Source organism: Sarcophilus harrisii, chromosome 3 (assembly GCF_902635505.1).
Source record: "Sarcophilus harrisii chromosome 3, mSarHar1.11, whole genome shotgun sequence".
Classification (NCBI taxonomy): Eukaryota; Metazoa; Chordata; class Mammalia; order Dasyuromorphia; family Dasyuridae; genus Sarcophilus; species Sarcophilus harrisii.
Genome location: NC_045428.1, coordinates 304626752 through 304638278, shown reverse-complemented (window position 1 = coordinate 304638278; position 11527 = coordinate 304626752). Strand labels below are relative to the sequence as shown.

Here is an 11527-nt window from a genome sequence, read left to right as displayed (position 1 = left end):
TTCATCTCCAAATACAAGACTCAAGGGAAATATAAAAACGTTAAAAAGATGGAAAAAGAACAACAACAAAAAACAGAAAATATAAGAAATTCAATAACATTAAACAGTTTGTATTTCTATATAGCAAGATAATAATTTTTTGTGTAACACTCAATAATTTTATTGCTATAAGAGCAATTAGAAGGCATATATGTAGACAGAGGACATGAATATAAGATAACTTTGATGGGATGATATCCAAAATAAATCAAAATAAAGTGATGAGAAAGAAAATTACGCTACAAGAAGCAGGGATTGAATAAGGGAAATTATCACACATAAAATGGGCATGAAAGAACTATTATAAGGAAGGAGAAGATAGGGATATGGAGGAGAAAATTAAAACCTTATTCTAATCAAAATTGGCTCATAAATCTCTCTTATCCTATAAGATATATACATACATACATATATATAAATGTGGATAAGACAGGGGACTGATAAAAGTTAGGGTAGACATTCTGGAGAGTAGTTTGGAATTATGCTCAAAAAGTTATCAAACTGTGCATACCCTTTGATCCAGCAGTGTTACTACTGGGCTTATATCCCAAAGAGATCATAAAGAAGGGAAAGGGACCTGTATATGCACAAATGTTTGTGGCAGCCCTCTTTGTAGTGGCTAGAAACTGGAAACTGAGTGGATGCCCATCAGTTGGAGAATGGCTGAATAAATTGTGGTATATGAATATTATGGAATATTACTGTTCTGTAAGAAATGACCAAACAGGATGATTTCAGAAAGGCCTGGAGAGACTTACACGAACTGATGCTGAGGGAAATGAGCAGGACCAGGAGATCATTATATACTTCAACAACAATACTATATGATGATCAGTTCTGATGGACCTGGCCATCCTCAGCAAGGAGATCAACCAAATCATTTCCAATGGAGCAGTAATGAACAGAACCAGCTACGCCCAGAGAAAGGACTCTGGGAGATGATTAAAAACCATTACATTGAATTCCCAATCCCTATATTTATACCCACCTGCATTTTTGATTTCCTTCACAAGCTAATTGTACAATATTTCAGAGTCTGATTCTTTTTGTACAGCAAAATAACGTTTTGGTCATGTATACTTATTGTGTATCTAATTTATATTTTAATATATTTAACATCTACTGGTCATCCTGCCATCTGGGGGAGGGGGTGGGGGGTAAGAGGTGAAAAATTGGAACAAGAGGTTTGGCAATTGTTAATGCCATAAAGTTACCCATACATATAACCTGTAAATAAAAGGCTATTAAATAAAAAAATAAATAAATAAAAAATACATTGAAAAAAAAAAGTTAGGGTAGAATGGAGGAGGAAATGATTAGAATTAAAACATTTGCGTGAAGGAAAAAGTGGAGTGGTAAGGGAAAGAGAGGGACAAACAAGGGCATAATAGTATGGAGGGAATGCCTAGTTAGTCATCATAGCTACAAATATGAATAGAATGAACTTACCCATAAAATAAAGGCAGTTGGTTTAAACATCAGAATCCTATGATGTGTTGTTTATAAGAAACACATTTGAAGCAGAAAGATAAATATAAGCTAAAGATAAGGGGCTGGAGCAGAATCTATTATGCTTCAAATGAAAGAAAGTAAACAGGATACCAATAACAATCTCAGACAAAGCAAAAGCAAAAATAGATCTAATTAAAAGAAATAAGAAAACTATATCTTGCAGAAAAGAAGCATAGACAATGAAGTCATATCAATACTAAGCATATATGTACCAACTGGTATAGCATCTAAATTTTTGAAGAAGAAATTGAATGAATTACAGAAGGAAATAGATAGGGCCTCAACTTTCCCCTCTTAGAACTAGATGAATCTAACCAAAAAATAAACAAGAAAGGTAAGAAGGTGAATAAAATTCTGAAAAAGTTTGATATGATATATCTCTGGAGAAAACTGAATAATAATAGAAGGAAATATACCTTTTTTCTAAGTTGTACATGGTATCTATGTAAAACCTAATCATATATTAGTACATGAAACCCTCTCAACCAAAAACAGAAAAGAAAAATGATAAATATATCATTTTCAGATCAAAATGCAATAGAAATTATATTCAATAATGAACAATGGAAAGAAAGATTAGAAATAAATTGAAAGATAACTAATCTATTTCTAAAAACTAAATGGGTCAAAGAACAAATCATAGAAACCATTATAAAAGAAAATGACAAGACCATATATCAAAATTATGAGAAGCTGAACTTGAAGGAAAATTTCTGCCTCTAATTGCTTATGTGAATAAAATAGAGAAAAAACAGATCAATGAATTGAGCATACAACTTAAAAAACACTAAAAAAAGAAATACCAAATTAAACACCAATTTGGAAATCCTAAAAACAAAGGAGAGATTAATAAAATTGAAAATAAGGAAACAGACTAATAAAACTGTTGAAGTTCAGAAGGGATCCTAAAAGGTTAGAGGTTGCAGACTGGTGTGGCAAGGTGTCTCAAAAGAATTCGAAGGCTTGAACTCATATCCAAGTCAAAGGGAAAAGTTTATTGTAATTGCAATGCCAATTGAAGTGGGCCAAATTCCAAAAGAATTCTCTCAGGAATTGAGAGAAAGGAGATAGATTTAAAGGACGGAGCTGAATCAAAGTCTGGGAGTCTTGGATTGTTTTTGTGGTCCATACTGCACCACATATGTCAAACAGAGTTTTCTGTAATGTTTGGTAAAGGACAACAGAAGGGGCACTCATTCCGGATCAGAGGTAACAAACTTCCAAAATCAGCTACAGGGCTGATGCATGTTTGCCCTTAATTATGACAGCTCTGCTCCCCAAGCTCCCTATCTCTTGTATACCTTCTCAGAGTTCCCAGGAACAGCCCCAAGCTAAAGAACTGTTATGCTTCAGTTTCCCTGAATAAAATCATTATAGCCCCACTCCTTTGTTCCTTAGGAAAGAAAAGAGGCCCTGAAATATTGTTGAGTCATAAAACACTAAGTGCCTTATCTCAAATGCCTGCTGGGATAATTCCCCCTCCTTTGAGGATTGCCCCTAACCTCACTGTCTTCTTATCTGACCTTCTTATCTTGATCCCATCCTGTCAGGACTAAGTTATGATCCTTTCCTGGAATTATGGCTTGTCCTACACCCAGTATTCTCACCCCCCCTTATCTGTTTTTATTTCCCCTAAGTTTATATGTCTCCTCACTTACTTGCTCACTGCTGAATACTTTAAGACAAATCCCATGTAGACAGCTGGTCTCTGTTAGTCTAAATTCTCCACAATTAAAATATTAAAAAAAACAATCTCTGCCTTGCCTTAGTTTCTCCAGCATTACAGAACAGTCTCCACTCCCTATGTCAAACCTCTTTTCTTTGGATACAAACTAGCAGCAATAATTAGGCAGGTTTTTCAAGCCTGGACAATCTATAACCAAGTAAATCCTAATGGGGTTGTTAATTGCCCTCCCCTGCATCCCTCTTGGCAGATAGACTTTATTCATAGGCCCCATTGCAGGGATTTCAAAATATTTTTGGTTTTGGTTGAGATCTTTTCCAATTGAGTTGAAGCCTTCATTTGCAAGATTGAATGAGCCCAGGGAAAATCAAAGATTTTACAAAAAAAGTTTTACCTTATTGTGGCCTCCCCAACTCTTTACAGAGTGATAGCAGCCCAGCTTTCATTTCACAGATAACCCAAACTGTGACTGAAGCACTTTAGATTAATTGTCATCTCTAATCTTCCTGGTATTTTCAGTTTTGGGGAAAAGTGGAGAAAATGAATCATCCCCTCCAGGGAGTCCTCACTAAGCTGTGCCTTGCAGATATGGGAAGAAGGGAGCCTCCTGATAAAATTATTTAGAGTCTACATTGCACCTGAGGAAAACATTAAGTCCCCTTTTTGATCTTTTACATGGGCAACCATGTTTCACCTCTGACATTCTATAGATTCAGAACAATCCCAGTTTGTTCCACAGCCCCAAAGGCTCTTTCTGAAAATGCAAGTGAATGTCTCCCCAAACCAGCAGGTGTTCATCCCCAGACTGTCACCCCAGCAAATGTGGGGGACGTAGGATACTTGAAATCTTAAGACAGTCCTGACCCACTGGGCACCAAATGGAAAGGACCATGAGGTCATTTTAACCATCCTCCTGCTGTTAACCTCAAAGGTTTTCCCTGGATTCATGTTTCCAAAATTCAACATGCTACTCTGTTACCTCTGCTTTTCCTGACCTTTCTGGCTCTTCATGAAAACCCAGAGAAGACCTGAAACTACTGTTCCGTAGAAGTCCTATAGTACTAGAAAGGGTATTGCAGAAAAGGGTGAATTTGTGTCTTTTTTTTTTAATCCCTTTGCATTTCTCCTTGTTGCTTTCCACTTTCTCTAACTTAATTGCTTCCTCTCAAACCTTTTTCAGTGCCCTTTGAACCATTCATTCCAAGGATGAGGGCCCCACTCCTAGGGTTCTTTCTCCAGATCTCCTTGCCCAGGAGGGGCATAACTCCCTGGTTAGATTAGAAAACTCCTGTAGTAGCAGGAGCATACAGAATTGTGATGTGTGCTGTGGACATCCCCCCTGGCAGCCGGCATCTGCGACCTGATGCACTCTTGGCAAAGGCCACATTTCTGAGGGTCACTGTGTCCAACCTAGATGCCTCCCCATTAGTACTAGCCACTGCCTTGCCAACAACGTGACCCTAACTACTCCTTGATTTCTTTCCAGAAAATATCTCATTCACATATCTTAGCACCTTTATCTCAGGCAGAGAAACTGACAGTGGGACCTGTGGCGCTGGTATTTACATCCCAGATGTGGGGCCATGGACTTGTACCACAAACACTGGTGGAGCAATTGAATGTAACCACTCTAACAAGTGTCTTAAGTTCAGCTCTGCTATCTATACTAGCCACATACTGAGGGCTTGAGCCCTCACTATACTTATAACTATGGACCGGCTAGGGAGAGAATTATCCAGTACCTGTTTCAAAATTATTTCAGCAAATTCACCTACACCACTTCTGCATCACTCTTCCCCACCCCCAAGTGTATGGGCATATTAAAGAGTGCATAAATAAGGGTAGTGGGACAAAGTATGCAGATTAATGGGAAAAATAAAGAGGGGTTAAAATATGGCATAGAACAAGGGTGTTTAGAGCAATCAGAGTGAGATGAGGAGTGGAGATTAATGGAAATGAGATAAAGAGTCAAGGAAAGTGTGGGGGGAGAATATAAGGGAGAGGTCTGTGGATGGGGGAAGTTAAGTAATAACAAGACAAGTTTCAAACAAAACCAAAGAAGAAGAGTTAGTTAGCAAGAAGAGTGAATGGAATAAACTGAGCAAAGATTTCTCATATAGAATGTGGTTCCAACCTATACACTAATGATAATTTGAAACTTTGCAATAAGTTGTGCTATAGCTAAAAGTTTGCAAATGTTCCCTTGTCTTAGACAAACATACATTTTCCTCCTGTTAAGCCCTGCCCTTTTTCACCACAATTAACTTCATAATAAAGAGTGTATCATTGGCTAGTATTCTTTGTCTCTGGATACATTTTAAAGTCTGGACATTGCCAACTAATGGGAGAAAAGGTCAGCAGGGGGTGGGCACTTCTGCATTTGGGTTTGTATAATTCTGTGTTTGCAGCTTGTGCTTTGCACTACCACTGCTGTTGAGAGATCATAGTAAATTATTTTTGCTTTTTACCTTGACAATCTCTGATTTTAATTTAGGTAAGGGTGGTTGTCCCACATATACCTAACACTCAGCTCAGCTTATCATTGCCTTAGGAAATGATTTTGTAGGCCTTATACATGCTGGGGGTTAGACCAGCCCCAAGGCTATATTATCCCAACAGTTGCCCAGTGGCAGTTGGAGAGGTCTGGGGTTAAGCCTAAAATCTCCTGAGTGATGAGGATCCAGACCAAATGTTTGGTCAATAGCTGCCTGAAATTTGATGTAGATATTTCAGGGACCCAAGGGTGAGCAGCTTGCCAACTTTGTTTGCAGTCTAATATTCCAAGCTCATCATCAGGGTACTCATTGCCCCTAGGAGCAGTGGAAACAATCTAGTTAATTTTAAAAGAAAATCCCTATTTTAAAATCCCTATTAAAATCTATTTTAAAAAGGAAAAAATATCCACTTTTATATTCTTCTCTACATAAAATTAATAACATATGAAATGATACAACTATAAATGAAAAATATATAGTTTTAAAATCACAAACACAAATTCCTTTGAAAATTAAATTCAAAACACTGGCTGCACACTCTTTGTAGTGGCTAGAAACTGTAAACTGAGTGGATGCCCATCAGTTGGAGAATGGATGAATAAACTGTGATATATGAATAATATGGAATATTATTGTTCTGTAAGAAATGACCAACAGGATGATTTCAGAAAGGCCTGGAGAGACTTACATGAACTGATGCTGAGGGAAATGAGCAGGACCAGGAGATCATTATATACTTCAACAACAATACTATATGATGACCAGTTCTGATGGACCTGGCCATCCTCAGCAAGGAGATCAACCAAATCATTTCCAATGGAGCAGTAATGAACTGAACCAGCTACTCCCAGAGAAAGAACTCTGGGAGATGACTAAAAACTATTACATTGAATTCCCAATCCCTATATTTATGCCCACCTGCATTTTTGATTTCCTTCACAAGCTAATTGTACAATATTTCAGAGTCTGATTCTTTTTGTACAGCAAAATAACGTTTTGGTCATGTATACTTGTGTATCTAATTTATATTTTAATATATTTAACATCTACTGGTAATCCTGCCATCTGGGGGAGGGGGTGGGGGGTAAGAGGTAAAAAAATTGGAACAAGAGGTTTGGCAATTGTTAATGCTGTAAAGTTACCCATACATATAACCTGTAAATAAAAGGCTATTAAATAAAAAAAAAAGAAATGACCAACAGGATGATTTCAGAAAGGCCTGGAGAGACTTACATGAACTGATGCTGAGGGAAATGAGCAGGACCAGGAGATCATTATATACTTCAACAACAATACTATATGATGACCAGTTCTGATGGACCTGGCCATCCTCAGCAAGGAGATCAACCAAATCATTTCCAATGGAGCAGTAATGAACTGAACCAGCTACTCCCAGAGAAAGAACTCTGGGAGATGACTAAAAACTATTACATTGAATTCCCAATCCCTATATTTATGCCCACCTGCATTTTTGATTTCCTTCACAAGCTAATTGTACAATATTTCAGAGTCTGATTCTTTTTGTACAGCAAAATAACGTTTTGGTCATGTATACTTGTGTATCTAATTTATATTTTAATATATTTAACATCTACTGGTCATCCTGCCATCTGGGGGAGGGGGTGGGGGGTAAGAGGTAAAAAATTGGAACAAGAGGTTTGGCAATTGTTAATGCTGTAAAGTTACCCATACACATAAACTGTAAATAAAAGGCTATTAAATAAAAAAAAAAGAAAAAAAAAAGGAATTGATACACAACATTTACATTCACAAACAAAAAAAAAAAAAAAAAAACAAACACTGGCTGCAAAATTTTTCCAAACTTTGTACTTTCTTTTAATATTATTTCTGATGCTTTTCTTTATGCAAAAACTTTATAATATAATCAAAGTTGTCCATTTGACCTTTCATAACATTTCCTCTTTTGTTAATTTGGGCAGTTTATATTTTGTAAATATTCATTTTGGTTAGATCGTCAGACTTGCTGCCATATACAGTTGGACAAAATAGCTCCAATTATTGCTTTAATTTCTCTGTCATTTTCATTTTAGATGCTGGTGATCTGGGTTTTTTCCTTTCCTTTTTCTAATTAAATTAACCATAGGCTTATCTATTCTGTTGGTTTTTCATAAAAGCAACTCTTAGTTTTATTAGAATAGTTCAGTAGTTTTCTTAATTTCTTAGTTTCGATTTTATTAATCTCTCTTAAATTTCAGAAATTCTAATTTGGTATTGGGGATTTTTAATTTCTTTTTGTAGCTTTTTTAGTTGTATGCCCAATTCATTGATCTATTTTATTCATGTAGCTATTTAGAGATATAACATTTTCCCTAAAATGCTTTGGCTACATCCCATAGGTTTTGGTATGTTTCATTATGGGCATTGTCTTGGATGAAATTATGGATTGTTTCTGTGATTTGTTGTTTGACCTACTCACTTTTTAGAATTAGATTCAACCATTCTGGAGAGCAGCTTGAAACTATGACAAAAAGGCTATAAAACAGTGTATAACCTTTGGCCCAGCAGTGTGCCACTATTGCATCCGTATCCCAATAAAATTACAAAGAAGGGAAAAGGACTCACATTTGCAAAATTGTTTATAGCAGCTCTTTTTGTAGTAGCAAAGAACTGAAAAAAATGAGTAGACATCCATCATTTGGGGAATGGCTAAACAAGATGTGGTATATGAAGGTAATATATTTTTTTATAAAAAATAAAAGCTGATTTTAGAAAGACCTGGAAAGATTTACACAAACTGATATAAGTTTGAGTGAGTTAAGCAGAATTGTATACAGAAATACATTGTATACAATAACAGCAAGAATGTGCAATGATCAACTATGAAAGACTTGCTTCTCTTGGTTCAGTGATCCAAAGCAATCCCAATAGACTTTGGTCAGAATATATCATCTGCACCCAGAAAAAGAATCAAGGAGACAAAATGTAAATCAGCACATGCTATGTTCACTTCTTTCTGGTTTTTTTTTTTTAAATCTCTTCCATGTTTTTTTCCCCTTTTGCTCTGATTTTTCTCTCCCAACATGATTCATAAAAAAATGTGTATAAATATAAATTTAATCCTGTGTGAGTGGCTCTGCCCAACTTTTAGTCTGATTACACTAAAGGCTATCTATATCTTCTCTCCCTCCAAACATAAGGAATCAGAAAAGACAACTTTCCGTATATTTCATTTTTGCTATGAAACCCTAAAATCTGAATTGTGTACTTTTCTTATTGTTTTACTAAATGTTTTAAAGCCAAATAAATGTTTTTCTTTAATAATAAATATATATATATATATAAATTTATTAGACACCAAAAAAGAATTATATCCATTTTTAAATTTAATATTGTATCCAAAAAGGATAGCCAATAGCTTTCCCCGTTTTTTGGATCAAATGAACCAGGGCCCCAGGGATCAAGGCTGGATAGAATCTAACTTTCCATTTGTAAATGGAGTTCTTCCTCAGTTGGGTAGGCAGGGCAAATGCTCCTTCTAAATTTGCCCTTAACTACCTTGCAGAAATCTCTAAATGGAGCTTGGTGGTCAGCCATTTCTGACTGGGGTCTTTGGGTTGAGTGCCTGGGGACAGTATCAGTAAGGTGCTCAGGACCCAGAAAGTAGGTCCAGTTGATAGAAACTGTCCAGAAAGTAAACAGTTGAAAAAGCTACAGTGGCTTCCTGATTGTATTGGGGTTGAAGGGGAGATAATGACTCAGCCAAGACGCTGGCCACATCCAGCGTTAGGAGCTGCACAGGCAAGGCCAGGTGTGGAGCCATGAGGAGGGCACAAATTCAACGTGGCAGTTGAGGTAGGGCACGAGCTCAGTGGTATTCAGGTGGTCTTTCTTCCACCATAGTTAAATCCCATGAGAGGGACTTGGGAACAGCACTGACTTGGCCTGCTGTAGAATCTTTTTCCGGGCAATGGGACCAAATCTGTGGATGAAGAAGGCAACATATGAGCAAAGGGAAAGGCATCAGGAAATATAAGAGTGTGGGTAGGAAAGACAGCAGCAGACTGTTAGCAAGTGACATAACCTCTAGAGTACAAAACTGTAAGATCTATTTTTTAATTCTGATCCTTCAGGATCTCTCTGGCAGCATTTTTGGTAGTGAATGAGGCCAGTTCCAATGATCTTGTGATGAAGAGAGCCATCTACACCCAGAGAGAGAACTGTGGGAGTTGAGTGTGGACCACAACATAACATTCTCACCCTTTTTGTTGTTTACTTGCATTTTGTTTTCTAACTCATTTTCTTTCCTTTTTGATCTGATTTGTCTTATGCAGCAAAATAATTGCATGAATATGTTTTTATATATTGGATTTAACATATATTTTAACTTGCATAACATACATTGGATTGCTTGCCATTGAGGGGCAGGGGTTGGGGGAAGGAAGGGAAAATTTTGAACACAAGGGTCAGTATTAAAAAATTATCCATACATATGTTTTGAAAACAAAAAGCTTTTAAAAAATCACAAAAAAGAAAATACTACTAAGAATGTTTAAAGGGTAGAAGTTTTATGAAGTAAGATTATGAATTGAGTTCAGGGCATGTTGAATTTGAGATATGTACAGAAAATTCCATTTGAGGTGTCCAGGAGGCAGTTGGGGATGAGAAATCTGAAGGTTAGGAGAAAAAGTTGAGATGAATGAGTAGATTTGAGATCATCATTTTAGAGATAATCATTCAACCTGACTCTAACCCTATTCCTAACCCTAACCCTAAATGTGCCTCCCAACTTGTGGGATCTTCACACCTGTGAAACTAGTCTTACCTGAACAACCACTAGTATATGGCTCACTCTTTCTATTACGTATAATTGATGGGGGCGGGGGGTAAACCCTGAAACTGCCCCCCTTGACTGTTGGGGGGAAGCAATGGGGTTGAATTCTGAAACTGTGTCCCCTTTGATCTGTAAAAGAAGTGAGATTTGGATTCTCCAAAAAGTCTGGGAAAACATGTTCCCAGACAAGTTAAGTGTCTTCATTCAATTGGAGATTTTGGTCAAAATCAACCTGCATTGATCTTTTAGGAGTAGCTGGATCCTCTTCAGGAAATTCCAGGCTCTGGAAAAATGCCTTCAAAATGGTTTTATTCAGATGGAGATCTGGGCCTGTTGAGTGGCTTGAAACTCCCAAGATAAGTATCTAGGCCTGGGGTGGGGGTAGAGGGGAAGGGATTGACAAGATTGAAGGAATATCATTCAATGGAAGCCTTAGCCTCAGACTGCTATAAAGGACAATTCTGAACTCCAATCTTTGCAGTAGTCCGAAGTGGGAGTATGCTTTACCAAGGGACCTCTCTTCTTGGCACAGCGGCTTTCCAGGACTTTTGCCTGCTGTGAAGATACTCTCTTCTCAGTGATAACCTTTATTTCCCTAATATGACTTTTGCCACTGAGGAGTCTGTCTTCCTAGCAAAGCTGGCTTCTCAGTGCCAATAAAAATTCCTTTTTCCATTCACACTTTTCGTGTTCATGTGTCTTCGACCAGAGGGGGTTGTCACATCAATTCTCTGCCATTAGACCCACATCATGATATAACTATGTGTCTCTGTTTTTGCAAAAATCTGCCCCTTTCTAATTTGTTCCAAATCCAGAGTTTCATTTTTAAAAAAAGTTGAGTTTTTTGTGTGTATGGGTTTTTGTTTCCCAATATTTGACCACCCATTCAATTTCTCCTAATTATCAATAATTTATCTATAAATAATGCTTGAATTCACCAAAAGAACTGATTTGTTTTCCAGAATGAACCATTTAAAGTACCTAATTAAAAAGGGCTTTTTCAAT

The 11527-nt window shown here is 36.9% G+C and overlaps 1 long non-coding RNA gene across 2 annotated transcripts in view; it reads right to left on the bottom strand.

The window, feature by feature from the left end:
* Window positions 1-9044: 9044 nt before the first annotated feature.
* The window catches only part of LOC116422378, a 74395-nt gene continuing 71912 nt past the window's right edge, over window positions 9045-11527 (bottom strand). For both annotated transcript variants that reach the window (XR_004232994.1, XR_004232993.1), the window contains exon 4: window positions 9045-9670. This is a non-coding gene — a long non-coding RNA (uncharacterized LOC116422378). The remainder of the gene's footprint in view (window positions 9671-11527) is intronic.